At 39.0% G+C, this 20,681-nt stretch overlaps 1 protein-coding gene across 3 annotated transcripts in view; it reads right to left on the bottom strand.

Moving 5' to 3' along the window:
• The window catches only part of Lrch2 (leucine rich repeats and calponin homology domain containing 2), an 81,193-nt gene that overhangs the window by 53,721 nt on the left and 6,791 nt on the right, over positions 1-20,681 (bottom strand). The window lies entirely within an intron of this gene.

The following is a 20,681-nucleotide window of genomic DNA, read 5'->3' on the forward strand; positions in this document are numbered from 1 at the left end:
ACCTTAATACCACTTGGAAGGGAGAAGAAAGCACTCACTGGGGGCAGAGGGAAGAAGGGACCTGGGTAGGAGGGGGAGGGGTTGGGGAAAGGGGAAACATGATCAGGTATGGGGGAACAGAAGAGAAGCCCTGAGGGAGGAAGGGATAGACCCTCTAGAAAGTACCAGAGACCTGGGAGGTGAGAGACTCAGGACTCAAAGGGAGGGACCTTAGATGAAGTATGCAACAGTGGAGAGAAGGAACTAGCAGAAAGACAGGACATCAAGTGGAGGGATGGGGTCGCCATCCCAAGTTCAAAAACTCTGAACTATACTTGTTCCTGTCTGAAAGAACTGCAGGGACAAAAAGGGAGAAAACCCTGAGGGAGAGGAGGTCCAGTGACTGGCCCAAACTGGGATCCAGCTCAAGGAGAGGCTTCAAGTCCTGATACTATTACTGATGTTATGATCTGATTACAGACAGGAGCCTAGCATGGCTCTTTTCTGAGAGACCCAACAAGCAGCTAAAAGAGTTAGATGCAGATACTTACACCCAACCAATAGAAAGAGCCTGGGGACCCCTGTGGTTGAATTATGGAAAGTCTGGAAGAAGGTGAGGAGGGCAACCTTATAGGAAGACCAGCAGTCTCAATTAACCTGGACCTCCGAGACTCTGAGGACACCCAGCCAGTGTCTCTCGGACACTGAGCCACCAACCAGACAGCATACACCAGCTGATATGAAGCCCCCAACACAGTAGAAGACTGCCTAGTCTAGCTTCAGTGAGAGAAGATGCACCTAACCCTTGAGGCCCCAGGGAGTGGGGAGGTCTGGTAGGATGGGGTGGGGACATCCTCTTGGAGACAGGAGTGGGTAGGGGGATTGGGCTGGGGGAAGGAAGTATGGCGTGGGGAGTGGTAGGGGGTCAGACCAGGAGGGGGATGAAGATTGAACTGTAAAAAAGGATTAAATAATGAAAAATGAATATTTCATACAAAAAGAAATAATTTAAATGATAGCAACACATTATTTTATTTTATGTATTTTAATAGCATTTTACATGATGTATTTTGTTTGTTTTCTTTCAAAGGATATTAAATTATAAAGTAATAGTATAAGCCTCTCTGGATTTTAATTACATTTATATTCATAAATTATTATCTGAATGAACTCCTGTTACTAAAAGACAGTTAAAATTAAAGGATTATTCTAGCTGAATGTGATTATAACAAAGCATAACGAAATCAAAATTAAAACCCTAGCTATGGCATAGGCCCTAATTAAGGAAATCTAGTTCTAGTGTGTTTTCTATTGTAAATTAGTATAAACATCCCTTCTAAGCACTGGATGAGAAAATAACGCTGCCAAAACAATACTAAACCACTAAGGAAACAGAAATAACACAAAATAATTTAGGACTTAATTTTGTGAACTATTTCACACTTAACCACATGTTGTGTTTACCCTGAAAGGAGTAAAGACTGACTTACAGAGATGTAATAAATAAAACTAAACTGATTTAAAATTTTACCTTGGGTTATTTACCTAACAAAAGAGTCTTAGAATAGAACAGTAAAAATTATTTAATCATCATTTATACTCAGGAAACTAGAATAACACAATGATGCACATATGATTTTTAAGAAATATCCGTAAAGTTGGTATTTCAACATAGTTCCAGTAAAAATATAAATACATAAACAGAAAAATAAATAAATTTTTCATCAAGAACAAGAATATAAACTGTTAATATATATTCCTTGTTGAGATTCATTTCAAAACATACCTCATAAGGGAGCAGTAAGGACTTTTTATCATCAAAATTCATCTTTTTATTGTGGACTGAATGGTAGTCCTCACACCTAATCAGGTCTAATTACCAGAACCTGCATTACATTAAAAGGTAAGTAGTTTGCAAATATAATTAAGAATCTTGCCACACTGACCTATCTTAGATCATCTAGGTGGGCCCTATACCTGATTAAATGTCTTTGTAAGGAAAAAGGCCGAGCAAGCAGAGACCAAATGGCACACATTTGAGACAGCCTGAACTACATATTGACACTACTTCTCACAGAAATGGAAAAGGAGAAAAACAGAAGGAAACTAGACAGATACACTGAAAAGAAAACCACATAAAGAGAGAAGTTAACATTGGAGTAATGTGTGCAGACAGTTTCAGAAGCCACCTAAAGTTAGAAAACAAGACATGGAATGTCCCCTCCAGCCTCCTAGCAGGCCTTGCTGAAACATTAATTTTCATCTCGTAAAACTCACTTCAGACTTTTGATCTCCATAACTATAGCAGACTCAGGTTCTACTACTGTGAACCACTAAGTTTATGATAATTTTTATAGAAACCACAGGAAACGAACAGATCTCACATTAATCATTTACTATAATTATTGGGTAAAAGCCTTTAAAAATTTTAATAGCTATGTACTGTGGTATTTGGCAGCACATATAATAAAAAAACGCATAGCTATGTAGTTTTTTTTTCATTTAATTAATATCCTTAGGCATTATCACATTATAATAAATACCCAGTTTTTCCTTTGTCTCGTTTCTAAGCATAAGTCATATCAACCATTATTGGCTGTAAATCAGCAGACAGATTGCAGTTTACTGTTTCCTGCCTTCCTACAAGACACTCTTTACAGAACGCTGACAGCCTTTTAGAGATGCTAATCAAGCCTCTGAAATAATATCATCGAAATGGCATCCTGTATCACTGTTAGCTTCAAAGACCAAGAAAATTGGGGAAAGGAGGAGGAAATCAGATGGAATGGAAGTCTGTTAGTCGTCTTCCAAGCTGCAACCCTAAGCATCACAGATGGGTCCATCTGCTGCCCAACGTAATGCCTAGTCCATCAACAGCAGTTTTGCCAGAGTACAGAAAAAGATTTTCAGAAATTATCCCAATATAACACTAATTTTGCTACTTATAGTCTGATATTTTTAGTGGAAGTATACAAATTACCAAACTGTAAAATAAGAGAAATAAGTAATTTTTAGTCTACTGCTATCCAGTGGTACAGACAACCACAGTACCTTATTAATATATGAAGCCCAGACCAGGTTTCTCTCTAGTAAAATATCTAATATTTATCTAAATTGTTGGAACATATTTTGATCATCATCAGATAGCATCATATAATCATAGATTTTCAGCTCATATGATTTAAATAAAACCCAAACAACGCAATGGCATGAGACAGACAGAAAGGTAGGCGGGAGGAAGAAGGAAGGAAAGAATTTTCTGCCTAAAGGAACATAAGATTAATACATAGATTAATGTATAAATTATTTGAATTCAGAATTCAAAATTCATATCAGTAGGACTGAGACACACACACACCATAAATTACATCAGAATCCATGCACTTGTCATAGATTATCTCTAATCCTTATGCTAATTCTATGCAGTAGCTACCATTCCTTATTATACAAATAAAGCAAAGACAGATTGAATGACATGTCCAATACAGGAAAAAAAAAATGACAGCACTGGGCTTTTGAACTCAAATCAACTTCAAAGCCCATGATTTCTATGTAATTTTCCTCTACTCCCACTAATAGGACCTCCTGTCTCACATTTCAAATATTCTGATTCCGACCACAAACCAGGGTCAGAGCAACAGTAACTCTTCTAAACACACTAAAGACTGACTCCTGTAACAGGAAACTGAGCACAAATATTACTTAAGTCCCAAATTCAGGCCCAGAAAGTAATCAACAGTATTATAAAGCCCTCAGCTGTTCCTAATTTTATCAATACACAATTGTTTACTCTGAGATAAGATACAGCCTTTTTAGCTCCTTAAAATGAATGGGCCTTTATTAGTGTTTCAATATTCTTAATCAATTCATTAAATAAGGATTAAAGAAAACAAAGTAAACCCATTTATTCTAAAGGTGTATAGCATAATACATAGAACCATTGAGTTTACTGGCAGAACTACAAAGAATCTGAAATGTTATGCTACTTGTAAGAGAACATGTTAGCTTAAAGCTGTGTATGGATGCTAGAATAAGGCATGAGACTCCTGTATGAAAAATAAAAGACTTTAAAACTCCCAGCCAGCAATGTGAAATGAAGAGAATATTCATATTTTTTCCACTTGCCTTTAAATCCTACTGAGCCAATGTAGGTGTGTATATTCTGGTACATCTTATTATAAGAGGAATGTGATAAGAGAGTACACACATCATTTATAGCATGCCTTCCCTGTGTCTTAAGGAATATATTCTTATTTTACTGGACAGTGTGGTTGTACATTGCCCTAGAGACACAACAGAATTCTTCCAAGGATGCGAGCCCGCTTGATCTTTGCTATTGAAGGAAACAGTTATGCTCATCTTGCAAGGCTGCTCACCATACAAACATCCTTGAAAAGAGAATCTGACACACAAAACACTTAGTGCCTCACAACAAGGAGATATGGAAATATAAAAGCCTATTGAGAACTGTCTCCAAATAGTATCTTTCCAGCAAGGCTTAGAAGTTACAACTTATAAACTGGGAATGTAGGTCAAGAGCAGAATGATTGTCTGGCAGGCATGAGCCTCTGGGTTCCATCACCTGTATCAAAGGGAAAAATGGTCACAGCATAACCACAATTGTGCAAATTAATATCTAGCTATTGTAAGTATCAAATCCTATATAGCCACATAAGAAGATTGTGATGATCACCTTCCAAAACTTATTTTCCTATTTTGCAGGTAGAATCTTTAATTGACTCGCTGTCATTCATTGAATGGAATTCATTAAATATTAACTAGGGGTGAAGAAGTTAGTGAAGCTAACTAGGGAAACTCAGACATGAACCACCTCATGTCCAACTCTAGCATCAGATGGAATCAGAGAAGCTAACATGAGTATAATTTCAGTGACTGAAGAAATATAAAAGAATCATCTTCACTTATTTTAATGAAAATTGTAACTTTTTGTTTGTTTTTTGTTTTTTGAGACAGGGTTTCTCTGTATAGCTCTGGCTGTCCTGGAACTCACTTTGTAGACCAGGCTGGCCTTGAACTCAGAAATCTGCCTGCGTCTGCCTCCCAAGTGCTGGGATTAAAAGCATGCACCACCACTGCCCAGCTGAAAAATTTAACTTTTATAAAGGTCTTCAAACTGACCCATATGCTATCTTTCTTAGGGTGAACTTTCTGAAGATATAATTTAAATATCACAGAACTATAAACTACTTAAAAGAAAACAGTAGACCACATCAGAACAAACTTCTGACTTCTGTAAGAGACTCCCAAAATAATTTAATCCATCATTATTAGTTTGCTAAAAATGAGTAGATATTCTCTAACAACCTAAAATCTCAGAAGATATAAACAATAGGAATGAAAGACATTCATCAATTTGTGCACAATAAATGAAAAATAAGGTTTCTATAGATAACAAGCAAGAATAATAGAAGTTAGATCATTATGTTTGTTTTTATGACATGAAGCATATATAACATGGAGTATATACAACAAAATTGGAGAGTACATTAAAATGAACAAGTTCTTTTATTTTCTAGCATGAAAATTAAAAATACATTTTTATAACTTTTCAGAAACTGCTATTACTCAATTTAAGTTGTGTTGAATAAATCTAGTTAATATGCTCTCATATTTCAATACTTATCTATTTTTCCATCGAAAAGAATGGTCAGAACTAGAAACAACACCCAATGAGAAAACAGGAGGAAGCACAGCTGTCTATTGATGTCTTTGAAGTATTAGAGATTCTGATACTGGAGCCTGATGGGAAATGACAACCCCATGGCTCTGTTATCTGTTTTCCAACACATGCCATCTCCAAAGACAAATGATTTCTTCATTCAGTATTCTCTAGAAGGGTGTCGGGTGCCATTCATGAGGAAATAACAGTTTATATAGTCTAAGCCTTGTTGACTCACCAGGATGCATGAGATAGAGAACTTCTAAGCTATTCCATGATTAAATAAAGTGTGAACTATAGTATAGTGGAGGGAAAGGTGTAGCTTATAGATATTTGATGAAAATGCAGAAAAGTTGCTGTAAAGCCAACATTTAGTAGAATCAATATGAAGCATCTAGATTTCACTTTTCAACAATCAACAGTGATGGAAGACTCGTGCTGCCACAGGCATGCTGAAAAGCAAGGGTGCCAACAAAGGCAGATGCTTCAAGAAACCACAGCTGCTAACCAGAGGGGCAGATTACATCCATGCTCTATGAGGAAAACACTGTGATTCATGCATCAGTTCAGTCACATGGAAGGCTTTATTAAAAGTGGGGAGAGGGGCTACACACAGAGCTGTCTATAAGAATTTCAGCAAAATTCTTCAGTTTCACCAAGAATTAATGCCTAATGAATCAGAGTAATGACATCAACATCAAAGTGATGTTTAAGAATGGCACTATCCTTCAACCCATGTAAATTGTACAGACTGTGAATTTGGCATTTTGAACCAGTGTCGGGTTATTTATGAAGTGACTGTTGACTTAACTTTTTATTTTTAAAGGCAAACCATATAACTTCATCACAAACTTCTAAAGTAAAATAAACATGAAAAGAGAAGATGAAGATGAAAAGCACTCTGGAATTTTAGAATGGGGAAGGATTTTCAAAGCATCACATGAAGAAATAAATCACTAACAAATGGTTTCCTGGCTTAGACTCATCTGAAGAAAAGTATGAGTCTATTAAAAAGCAATAATTAATGCACATTAATAAAAATAGCACACCTCCATTGATAATATCACTAATTAAAATATTATGAATGATCAGCATTCATATAACATATTGAAACAAATTTTTAAATAATTTAAACTGAGGTAACAGAAGTTATAAGTTATTAAATAAAAAAAACAAGTTTCAGGTATTGGATGCCCCCTTAAGAGTTGTTGGACAAGGAGGATCCAAACGTTGTCCTTCTCCCAAAAAAAACCACAAACTGTTCCAATTGCTCTTTGGTAACCTACCATAACTACATTGTGAGACCCTATTGCTGAAGATACTATATACTTTGTTTGCAGAACATAGGGAAATGAGGCTACATCTGAGCCGGAACTCCCCTCCTTGTGAGTTAGATTTCATAGTACTAGAAGGTTCTATGCAGGCTGTGAAGGAAGGAAAAGTCACTAATGGTCTTAATCAGCTGTAAGCCCTGAAAGCTATAATAAAACCATGCCAAGCAAAATATATTCACTTGTAAAATAACAACAAGTTTGTTATTGGGTGACCAGTTGCTTTCTGATTGGATTTGAGGCCCAATTCACAAGAGGGGGATCCATACCTGGTACTGTAAACCTGTTCAATAGCCCACAGGCTCTAGAGGGGAACTTTCTACTGTTGTTTAGCTGAATGGACACTGTATGAAGTTGCCATCAAAATATCTATGTTTCTGTCATTAAATTAGTGCTACTCTCAATATTGGTCAGAGAAGCTTGTATATGCAGTAGTCAATAGTTAATGCAGAGATTCATAAATAGACATTCATAAGTATTGAGAACAAATAGTGGGGTAATAACCCAGACACTTCAGGCAAGAAAGAAAAGATTTCATACTATCTCAGACAGGCAGAAGTCCTAGCACTAGTTTTGCCCAATCTTTCAATGAATTAATTACCACCAGGGACACTGTCTTAATGTTCTTAGAAGGAACCTTTGTACCCCCTTACCCAGATGGGTATGCCATTCTGGAGTCTCCAAGAATCTAGGACCTAAGTGTTCTCTTGTAGTATAACATGGCCTTTATTCAACCTGGATGCCTAGGAAGTCTGGCCTGAAAATTGTTCTCTTAATCACAGTGTCTTATTCCAATTCCATGTATACTACCACTTGGGTGGAAATTGGTTTTGTGTTCCCTTATTCAGGACTTCTTCAAACTTGCTCACTTACGTTAGTAAGTGCCCTACTTGCAGGCATGCCCTTTCTTTCTCCTCAATTCATCTCCCTTCCCCCTTTAACTCCTACTGACTGCCACTCTCACGATGAGTACGCTGATCAGATGTGTCTATTGCATTTTAACTCTAAACCCCTTCTGACCTCTCACTAAAGACCATTCCACCCTCCTAGCTCCATACCCACTCTGGCCACTGATTTCAGGCTACTGGGTTTGGAACTGCCTGCTGTTCTAAGTACCTGGAGGCAAAGGCATTATCCACACTTGTGTGTCTTTATGTTCTTTCTCAAACAGAAAGCAAATTAAGAGCCAAGTTCTGCAATTCTTTCACAAGTTTTATATATATATATATATATATATATATATATATATATATATATATATATATAATTGCAACATGTGTCACTACAAAAGAGTAATATCACACTTGTGCTAAAGCAACAGAATATGCTAACAATGTAATCTTCATAGAACTAGGCCACTATGATATTAGAGACAATGCAATTGAAAAGTGTGGCCTGACATAGTACTACTAGCCCACTTCTCCAAATAATGCTAAAGGGGACTATATGCATGCTTGCCTGATAGAAGATAGAATTTGTCATGATCAATTAATAATGATCAAATTAGAGAAACCCTGTTTCATCCAAATGAAAAGCTTGCCCTTTTTCTCATCCACCCTCCAGAAACTCTTCAAAACACCCTGTCTTCATCCAGACATTCCTGAAGGGATATTAATCCTGGTGGTGCACTCTACCCCTCTGTCAACACAGGGTATTAGAAATACATTAGCTAATACTAGAAATTTCTGCACAGAATGAAATCTCAGACAGTCTTTTGGAGATTTAACAATCAGCAAGCTCATGAGAAAAAAAAGGAAAAGATTAAGTCCCTAAGATCCAAATGAAAAAACAAGTCTGTCAACCCCTTGCCTCGCTATTAGTGGGGCCTTTGAGAGGTGTCCTTTAGTTTCTGTTTTAGATACAGTCTGCCTGGTCATTGCAGTCAAATTTGCCTCCCAAAAGAAGCTCCCATCTAGTCTATCTAGACAAACTTGTAAACAGGTCAGACACAGGAAGAACAACATTCTCTGTCTCTGTCTCTGTCTGTCTCTGTCTCTCTCTCTCTCTCTCTCTCTCTCTCTCTTACACACACACACACACACACACACACACACACACACACACGAAGAGAGTGTCTGAACTCAACCAAAATCTAACCTAAGGCTCAAGGGGGGGGGGGGTGATGCTTCTACAATGAAGGATCTTTTGGGCTTCCTGCAGCAAACTGAATGAAATAAGCCAGGGTCAAAAGAAACCCTATCTTAGATTACTGAATTGCCTAAGCCCAGTGTAGTGTTCACTATCCAAATAAGGGTATCATTTTCTCTTAGATGCAGACCATGAATTTTCAAGGTGTGTCAATCTGGTTTCTATCTTGATAGTTGAAGTTAATGGCATTTTCCCAACCAATAGCCACTCCTCTTTCATCATGTTTTCTTGGAGAACAGTACTTTAACCATGACTCCTTAATCTTGACTTCCTTGATTTATTAGGAAAATATTCTATATACAAACTGGGGACCAAACTAGATCTGCACTCTATTTAACCTCACAAACATGGTTCCCTAAACAACAGAAGTTCACCAGGACCATCCATCGTTTCTGCTGTCCACTATCTTCCATTTCATAACTAGTCAGCTATTCCTGTCTGCTTGGAACACGTCAAACTCAGGCAGAGGCTCACATATTCCTTCCATTTTCATCAACTTTGGTCTTCCAAACTCCATATGACCTAGCACAAGGCAAGGCCTGGGCCAAGTAGTGGGAGTGGGTGGGTAGGGGAACAGAGGTGGGGGGAGGGGTATGGGAATCTTTCGGGATAGCATTTGAAATGTAAATAAAGAAAATAATAATAATAAAAAAAAAAGAATTACCCAATTCCCCATATAAGTTTCAAAGCCTTGAGAACACTTAACACATTACTACAAATTCCTAAATGTTACTTTCTTTAGCCCCAGCTGAATTTCTGTATAAAATTCTCATTGTCCCTGTCTCAAGGCCAGATGGTTCTTAAGATATAATTTAAGATCTTAGGGTTATTGGTGACCTTTCTCTTGTCCTAATCCTATCACTAACCCACACACTCTCTTTGATAATATTATTCATAAAACAACATTTCACTATTTTAGATATTAATAATGTTTTATTCAATACTTCACTGCCACCTGTATCTCAAAAAATGTTTTACTTTCATCTAAACTAACCCTGATAGCCAATATTATCAACAACCCACTTACTATTTCTTCTCCATGGATTCTAAAACAGCCTAAACATATTTGGGAATACCCCTGCTTAAGATCTTCCTTCTTTTCTTGTGTTAATATCCAGCTCCAATATAAGACAACCTATTCATTTGTAGTCTTTCCCACCAAACATCACTTCATAGCACCATCTCCCTCCTAAATTTTCTAGGCGAAAAAGACTGCAGTGGCACCTCATCTGGGACCCAACTCAGTCAATAATCTGTTACTTAGTTCATTCCAAAGGGCAGAAGCTGATAGGAGTGGGAAGATATCTGGATGATTGAAAACAGACTCGACACAGGACAATCTGGTTACACTCTAGATGACCCTGCTCACCCTGATGTTATTCTCACTCAGAACCTACCAGGGATGCCTATCCAATGAATCAGCAAAAAACTTCTCATTACTTCCTATATAAGGCTTCTGACCAGTCTTTATGTGAGCTTAAGAACTGGGACTGGGAAACCATGCTGTGGCTTACATAATTACAGTTGAACCGCACGTACACTACATCCATGCCCTAGCTATATAAGTAAGCAGTTTTTCAATTTTGTGGGGTCAGGCCCAAGGCTTTTCTTATGATATACCCCGTTAAAACCTCAGTTAAGATCATAAAAAATGCTGGGTGTTTCCCATAAATGGTCCTTATCATGGGCAAAGCACTCTGAGCTGGATACTTTAAAGTTCAGAGATGTAATACTAGGCGACTGGTGAAGAGTTCCAGAGAGAAACCAAGGGCTAAACTTGCAAGAAGCTAAGAATAATGGAAGTATTGAGAACGTGAGGAATGGCCAAGAAGCAGAGGCAGAAAAGTTGAGCATAGAGAAGACAAGAAACTGTGGAGAATCAAAGACAGGAGCTGAACTTCAAGAACTGAAAGCTCTGGCTGCTAGAAGAGTTTGAAAAAGTCACTAAGTAATTGAAGCTCCAAAATTTCAGATACCCATACTCGTAATCTATAACATTAGCCACTGGTTTTGAGTCTCTACAGTCTGGGCAATAAGCCTATGCATCCAAAATCTAGAGCAATAAATATTGAGCTTTTACACTTTGAAGCCATAAGCCTCTAGTTCTCTGTGCTTAGAGCTAAATGAGACCGGAAGTCTTTAAAAGACCAGGCTATAAGCCTCTGTAACTCAGGGCTACCAATAGTAAGGAATCTTCTCTGTTGCTTTTGCCTTGATTCCTATGTTTATAGAACAAACAAAACATGAAATTCATGACAACAGAATTATATAAAGAAAGGTGAGTAAACCTCAGTTATTAGGTTTTGATGAAGCAGGAAGAGAAGACACAATGAACACAAAGAGCTGTTGTTCTGGAGCACCTCTACCCTCACTCTGCCTACAGATAGTATTTGTAGCTTAGAGACTATAGATCTGAACTGCACCCACAGCAAGAAGGGACAGTTGGCCAAAGCAGGAAGAGAAAAGCAGAGCACGGCATGCTACAAGAAAACAGGAAATAATTCTAAAACAAATCACAAGTGCTCACTTCTCTCAGGTTTTCCTGGTCCTCATGTCAATGTAATTATGACTTTGAAGACTGAGTCTGTGACCTAGCCAGTCTTAGTGGCTCATAATTATAATCCTTGCATTTGGGAGGCTGAGGCAGAAGGACTGCTGTGCATCTGAGGATAGATTGTGCCACAGAATGAGTTTCGAGGCAGTCCAGGCTATACCATAAGATCCTGACTCATAAAACAAACAAACAAACAAAAAATAAGGTTGAATTTCTTTTTTTAACAATTTTAATAGCTATTTTCTTCATTTACAATTTAAATGCTACCCCGAAAGTCCCTTATGCCCTCCCCCAACCCTATTCCCCTTCCCACTCACTCCCACTTCTTGGCCCTGGCACTCCCCTGTACTGGGGGCATATAATCTTTGCAAGACGAAGGGCCTCTCTTCCCAATTGATGACCAACTAGGCCATCTTCTGCTACATATGCAGCTAGAGACACGAGCTCAGGAGGTACTGGTTAGTTCATATTGTTGTTCCTCCTATAAGGCTGCAGACCCCTTCAGTTTCTTGGGTACTTTCTCTAGCTCCTCCATTGGGGGCCCTGTGTTCCATCTGGTACCTGACTGTGAGCATCCACTTCTGTGTTTGCCAGGCACTGGCAAAGCCTCACAAGAGATAGCTATATCAGGGTCCTGTCAGCAAAATCTTGTTGGCATATGCAATAGTGTCTGGGTTTGGTGGTTGTTTATGGGATGGATCCAAAAATGTATATCCTTCATCCAGGCTTTGTAGATTTATTGGTGTCATTCTTTGTCCTAAGTCATAGTAGCATTTTAGTAGGCCCAAGCAAACGAGGGAGCAATGGATCTAGGAGAATCGTGGAGGAGGGGGCACTGGGAATTGTGGAGGGAGGAGAGACAATGCCTAGGATGTACTTTATGGGAGAAGATTAAATCAAAGGAACAAATTATATATAGCTCAGTGTGGTAGCACAGCCCTGATTCTAGCACTAACAAAGCAGAAGCACTAGAAGTTTAAGGCCAACTTGGACTACACAGTAGGTACCAGATCAGCCTGAGTTATAGAACAAGATCCTGCCTCCAACGATATTAAAGTTATTAAATGGTGCAATGGAGGAAATCTAGGAATTGTAATAAAATATCACAGCTATTACAAAAGGCGTCTGAAGTTCTCACTGCTGCAGGTGAAGGACGAAAAGAAAGGAGGCTTACTACCCCATCCGGGAATCCATCCCATCATCAGCCACCAAACCCAGATACTAATGCACATGCCAGCAAGATTCTGCTGAAGGGACCCTGATATAGCAGCCTCTTGTGAGGCTATGCCAGTGCCTGGCAAACACAGAAGTGGATGCTCACAGTCAGCTATTGTATGGAACACAGGGCTCCCAATGGAGGAGCTAGAGAAAGTACCCAAGGAGCTGAAGGGGGCTGCAACCCTGTAGGTGCAACAACAATATGAACTAACCAGTACCCCCTGAGCTGGAGTCTCTAGCTGCATATGTAGCAGAAGATGGCCTAATCAGCCATCACTGGGAAGAGAGGCCCCTTGGTCTTGTAAACTTTATATGACCCAGCACAGGGGAAGGCCAGGGCCAAGTAGTGGGAGTAGGTGGGTAGGGGAGCAGGGGCGGGGGGGGGGGNAGNGGGAACTTTCAGGATAGCATTTGAAATGTAATAAAGAAAATAATAATAAATAAATTTAAAGAAAAATAAAAAAAGGAGGCTTACTAAAAGGCCTGACCGGGAGTGACTACAGACCAAGAAATACGCAAAGATGGCTGGTTGGATACTTCTGAAAAGCAAACCATAGTTTGGTACTCTGAGACTAAATAAAAGCATGGGAGTTCAGTAAAGCAAGATGAGTTCCTTAATAAAAATAAACCCGTATAATATTCCATATAAATACAATAAAGAACAAAAACATTAACTCAATGCATAGAAAACTCATTTTACAAAATCCAGTTTGGGGGTTTGAATAAGAATGCCCACCATAGGCTCATATACGAGAATGCTTAAGTTATCAAGGAGTGGAACTACTTAGAAGAATTAGGACAAATGACCTTTGTGGAGTAGGTGCAGTCTTGTTGGAAGAAGTGTGTCATCTGGTGTGGCCTTTGAGATTTCAAGAGCCCTAGTTTATCTCTCTTCCTGCTACCTGCAGATCTTGATGTAGAACTCTCAATTTCTCCAGCACCATGTCTGCCTGTAAGCCGCCATCCTCCCTGTATGAGGCTACAAGGAATTGAGTCTCTGAAACTGTAAGCCAGCCCTAATTAAATGCTTTCTTTTATAAGAGTTGCCTTGGTCATGGTGTCTTTTCACGGCAATGCAAACCCTAACTGAGATACCTAATAAATACTATGCTCAAATACCAAAGTTAATATCATATCTATTGGGAAAACACTAAAAATGTTACCCTTCCAAACTCAGACAAGAAAGGCCCTTTCTCACTATATCTACTAAATATTGTACCATAATTTATATTTATGACAACTAGGTAAGAAACAGAAATGAAAGGCATCATAATTCAAAAATAAGTGTGAGTTTTCTTCAGAGATTCAGACTCTGAGAATTACCCATGCTCCAGTAGATGGTCCTATACCCAAGTATATTCAGACAGCACTAAACGGATTCTGGATTAAAACAAAGTACATAGAGTTGGGAGGTAAAGTGGTAGGGAGAGAAAAAAGACAACTTCAACGGGAGGGGATGGGGGATAAGGATTATATCAAAACACATCATGTGCATTTATGATATTCTCAAACAGTGTAATGCTGTGTACTGCTTGGCCTGCTAATGGTGGGTGCTACTAAATAAGCAAGCATGTGGTAGAGAGATGAGAGAGAAAGACAAGCAGAATGTTTTGAGCACAATAAAGAGAGGTGGGACTGAAAACTCAAGATTGTGAGGAACAGCCTGATGTTAGCAGCCAGCAGCTAACTGCTACCTGAAGCTATGGTGAAGTCTCAGCCCATTCTGCCACTAGGGTTCATGCCTGGGCTGGCGGAACTACAGCAGCAAAGGTCTGTGTCTATAACCATGGCCCATGTTCCCACCAAACATCATCCTGATATCCTTTGTGAGGGCTGCTGCCTGGGACCATGTTGGTGTCCAAGGACAGTACAGGGCTGGCCCCACCTCTCACTGGTTGTGGCACAGGGGAGAAATGGCCCCGCCCTTCACCAGCTACAGTACTCTGGAGAGTGCCCCGCCCACAAACACATCTCACCTGGGCAGCACACTAGAAGGGGCCAGGGTGGGGGAGATGGGGTGCAGGGGTGTGGGCTTCCCTGAGAACATGAACTCTCTTCTGCCATGAGGTGTTCTGGGCTCAAGAGAGATGCCCTCCCTTACCCTCTCACCCCAGTAACCTGCAGCAGATAGGAGAGCTGGCCACAAGGACATGAGAGCAAGACAGCCAGCCCCAGGCCCCGCTGGCTATGGCACTCAGGGTAGAGGACCCTGCACCTTTAGGACAGCACAGTAGAGCTTATCCTGGTGGCAGGGGCTAGGGTGAGTCAGCCCCAAGAGCAGGAGAACAGGAGAGCTGGCCCCGCCCCTTGGGTAAGCTAATGAGGCAGTGATGGAAAGCTGATCCTCATGGTGCGAGTGGGCTACCACCCACACCCACCGTGGTCCACCCCAACATCCACCCCATCTATGGACTGTTGCAGTGCCTGTGAAGGGACTGGTCCTAGAGATCCAAAGCTGCAGAATCTCCTTGTCAGAGGGCAAAATCAGGATATGCAAGAGGAGTCCTGGTGAGAATCTAGTACTGACAGCATAGCAGAAAGAAGCCAGAGGTCTCAAACCAGACTAATGACTCATTGCAGTGAGCATTTGCAAGTAAAGCTATCTGAGCAAAAGGGTTTAGTGTGCGGTACCCCATGATACTGACACACTGCAGCTTCCACAGTGAGGAGGTTTTTATTTGAGTGTTTTGTTTTCGTTTGGGGGAAGGTTGCAAGGGTGGATATGAATGGATGGGGAGATGGGTGGAATTGAGTACATGATGTGAAATTTACAAAAGATCAATAAAGGTTTAGAAAAGACTTCCAAAAATACTGTTTGAAATGAGAAAATATTTAAATACATCGGACTCATGTTTGTAAACACTCATAGAAATGTCTATGGAGGAGCATCAGGAGACATCTCACCCAGCATGACACACAATCCAAGCCTGATCTCTAGTCTGTGTATAGGAAGCGCGCGCGCACACACACACACACACACACACACACACACACCTACACACGCGCGCGCGCACACACGAGATTTCCATGAATATACAAACTGTAAAGCAATTTGAAGATTGATATACAACCTAGCAATTCCATTTCAAAGTATACAAAAAAAAGAAAGATTTCCATATGTACAAGAGATATGCTTAATGTTTACAGGTCGATTGTCTGCAGGATAAAAGGGGAAGCTCAAAAGTCAGAGTGTAGTGTAATGTAGTGACCCAAAAGAATGAATTGCACTTCACACCAAAAACAAACAAAAACCAGATGAATCTCAGAAACGTAATTAAAGAAAAATTAAAAATATTAAATATTAAAGTTACTAGCTAAGGAAAACAAAATGTAATTTGGGGTTTTTTTTAAACCTTTGAGTCAAAGAATAAAAAAATGGGACTTTGAAATGTTTTGTTAAGACACAACTTACTGGCTTGAATGTGTTTTAGCAACCACTGACAATCACAGTTGCACAATGCAAAGCACAGTCGAACAAGTGTGGAGAAGTAAAAATGACGTTGAAGCAAAGATGACAGATGAGAAACTGTGAGAAACTCTTGACAGGTCCAGTTCCAGGCAAGGAGAAGAACCAGAGTTAAGAGTGGCAGTGAGGACAGACAGGAAGGAGAGTTATTCAAAAGCCTCTGGTGAACAGGCACCAATTTCTAACTGATGGAGAAGCTGAGAGAAAAAAAAAAAGAAGCTGGAACAAGCTCCACATTCCTGATCTGAGTGACAAGACAGTGAAGAGTCAGCAACAAGAGCTTGTCATCTGCTAAGCTAGGCTTGAGACAATATTGAGATATCCATATTCAAGGTTCTATGTGATCCTCTTTCTAAGGCAAAGCATTCTTATTTTTAAATTTTTTTTTTATTTATTTACATTTCAAGTGGTATCCCTTACCCAGTTTCCCAGCTCCAGGAAACCCCCATCCTATCCCCCTCAGAGCCCCCTGCTTCTATGGGGGTGTTCCTCTACCCACCAACAAACTTCTGTCTCCCCGCCCTAGATTCCCCTACTCTGGGGCATCTATGGAGCCTTTATAGGACCAAGGGCCTCTCCTCCCATTGATGCCTGACAAGGCCATCCTCTGCTACATATGCAGCTGGAACCATGTGTACTCCTTGGTTAGTGGTTCAGTCCCTGGGAACTCTGGGGAGGGGTCTGGTTGGTTGATATTCTTGTTCTTCCTATGATGTTATAGTCCCCCAAAAGTCCTTCAGTCCTTTCTCTAACTCCTTCATTGGGGACCCCACACTCAGTGTAATGGTTGGCTGCTAGTATCTGTACTTGTCAGGCTCTGTCAGGACCTCTCAACTTCTTATCATCCACAATAGTGTCAGGGATTGGTGACTATATATGGGATGAATCTTCAGGTGGGACAATCTCTGGTGGCCTTTCCTTCAGTCTCTGCTCTGCATTTTGTCTCCTATCATCCTGAGTGAGGTAACTCAATCATAAAAGAATGCATATAGTATGCACTCACTGATAAGTGGATATTAGCCCAAAAGCTCAGAATACCCAAGATATAATTCACAGACCACATGAAGCTCAAGAATAAGAAAGACGAAAGTGTGGGTGCTTCAGTCCTTCTTAGAATGGGGCACAAAATACTCACGGGAACAAATATGGAGACAAAGTATTCTTTCTAAAGCTCCCTGTGATGTGCCTATAGTCCAATCAAATGTCATCCCAACCTCTAAGCAGGAAATGCACAGTTTTCACTTACAACACTTAACCTTCTTCAAAGTAAAGGTTTAGAAATGATAGTTACCATGTATGCTTTGGGAAAGAAAAAAAATCTTCATTTTTTCTTCATTGTGGTGATTGTTCTTTTCGTTGAAAGATGCTTGGCAGCATCCCTCATCTCTGATTACTAAATGTCGTTATCAGTACCACCCCCAAATTGTTACAATCAGACGTGTTTGCAGTCCTTGTTCAACTATGCTTTGCATTGTGTAACTATGATTGTCAGTGATTGCTAAAGCACATTCAAACCAGTCAGCTGTCTTAAGAAAACATTTCAGAGTCCCATTTTCTTATTCTTTGTCTCAAAGCTTTAAAAAGTGAAACCCAATATTTTACTATGTTTTCTTTAACTGTAGTAACTTTTATATTTTCTTGTTATCTAGTATAATCCATACACTGGTTTTATGTAAGTGAAATTCTACAAATTTAAATCTCTTTGAAATGGATTAAACAAAGACTTAGTGTTTGGGATTAAGGTAAAAACAAAATAACGGTACAAAGTCCTGAGTTCAAACCAAAATTAGTTAAAGTTTGACCTTTACTAGACTGAATGCACAAGCTGAAATTGACACTTAAAGTTGACTTGTTATAAAATTACCCCATACCATTTTCTTTCAATACATTAAATGGTACTCTGGAGTGTAAGGTGTAGATTTTTGTCCTATAAAGGAGATGTAGAGAAATCTCTAAAATTTTCAGAGAACTGATTCTACGAGAGTATTACAATGTTTCATTAATTATCTGAACACACTCAAGCATGGGGAAATAGAGAAACAGTTATAATTTGACTCTCTTAGTGGCATTGCTTGTTCTGCTTTGCTTGTTTGTTTCCACTTTGAGACTGGTTCTCTTGTAACAGAAGCTGGCCTCCAATTCACTGTCAAGCCAGCTCGAGGTTTGAAATTCAGACCCTCATGTTTCCTCTCTGAATGATGGGGTTATAAGCAGGCACTACAATAACTGGTTTGTGTTGTACTGAGGAATGAACTAGGGCTTTCTGAATGCTAAGCAGCCATTGTATCAACTGACTTACATCCCAAGGCCAAGATTTCATCTCCTGTGCCATGCTGATAATGAATCTCCAAGGCATGAGGTTCATCATCACCCAGTATCATTCAGAGTGAGCACTGGGTTGAGCAGAGAGAATGTCCATTTTCAATGAATTCACTGGAGTTTGAATACTATGCCCCAGAAAGTCAGTATGCTATTAACTCTTCAATACTTAGTTCTTGTGAAAAGTATACCTAACATTACTTTTGTTGTCAGTGGTCTTGATCACCTATTTCTAATGCCATATAAACTATCCCAAGTGTGATGTTCATTTACATGACTACCTCTGGGATGACTAAAGTCTGAGTGGCTGAGTATATTTTTGAGAGTTTTCTTGATTGAATTATTTGATGTGGGAAGACCCAAACTACATCAAATCTGGGCCACATCTTCTGGTGGCAGTCTATATGAAGGACATAGAAGAAGAAAGTACTTGTTCTTTGCCTGCTTGCCCTCACTCCCACTGGCAAGTTCTTTCCTTCACTGGCATTGGAATTTACTTCTTGGGATTCTGGCATATACTGAAGATCAACTGAGATATCCACCTCAGGGACTGAAAAAACTACTGGATTCTTGGACTTTCTGTTAGTAGACAGCCACTGTTAGACTAGCTGGACCACACACAGCCTGCAATACACTCAGATATAGATAGATAGATTGATAGATAGATAGATAGATAGATAGATAGATAGATAGAAAGATATAGATATACAGACAGATATAGATAGATATGTATATACATAGTAATAATCATATAGCTAGTTATAGTTATAATATCTATATAATATTATATATAACCCATATAGATGAGTTTTACTCCTCTAGAGAACCCTAACTAATTATAACTAATCTAAATTGAAACATAAAAATTTAAACTTTAAGCAATACTTTCCATCCAAATATAGGGTATCCCAACTATACATTTCTATGTGTATTTATACTGTACTTCACATATGTAGCCTATCTTTGTTTACTTACACCAGAATCAAACACAAGGCTTCCTTCATGCATGCATTTCTAATACTGAGATACAAATTTTTCTGGAGGTTTTTTTTTTTTTTGGTTTGACATTGTTTCCTTATGCCTTATGTACTTTTACTTAGCCTTAAGTTCAAGATACTACTCCCTAGGGGATAGAAAGATGGATCCATAGTCCATAGTTAGTACTGCCCTTAACTCACACATTCACATACCCACACACAGATACCCACACATCCATGCAACATTACATGGACTAAACAGGTTATATTTAGGAATATGTGTGTGCATATTCATATAATAATAACTGTGAAAAGGGAGGCCATCAATTTAAAGGAGAGTAGAATGTTGTACATAGGAGGATTTGGAAGGAGAATAGGGAAGGGAGAGATGTAATTATATTATAATCCCCCCAAAAAAAGAAGAAATAATACATTATTCTCTTAGCCTTCAGATGACCGGTATTGCAGATGTACATCTATATACATGCTAGGTTCCTTTCTAGATAATTGAACATGTCTCCAAAGTTAAACTTCTAATAGAAATTATTTTATTCTAAAGTTTTCGAACATAAAGGCATGAAAGGCTATGTGAGTAAATAAAACATAGCATAACATGGAAAATGATAATAGCCATGCAGTTGAATAAGTATGTACTTTCACAAGAGGTAACTTCTATATATTTCTATTAATAGTTCTATGATATGGAGAAAACATTCCCAGTGGATATTGCACAGTGCTATTCCTAACCAATACTTTGCTATATACTCCACAGCAATCACAGAAACGCCCTCAAACACAGGAAGTACTATGTATTCTACCAATAGCAAACAATGTAAAAGCACATTTAATATGATAAAATGGAAAATATGCATTATATATGAAGAGGTACGAATTGAATTAGTTTATCAATGACTATACATTCCAATTTAATGTAAAATTTTATTTAACTTTGCAAACTTGCAGAAAAAGTAAAAGAAATTAAGGGATCACTATAGACTTTTTCAAGAGT

This window comes from Mus pahari, chromosome X (genome assembly GCF_900095145.1).
Source record: "Mus pahari chromosome X, PAHARI_EIJ_v1.1, whole genome shotgun sequence".
In the NCBI taxonomy this organism is placed as follows: Eukaryota; Metazoa; Chordata; class Mammalia; order Rodentia; family Muridae; genus Mus; species Mus pahari.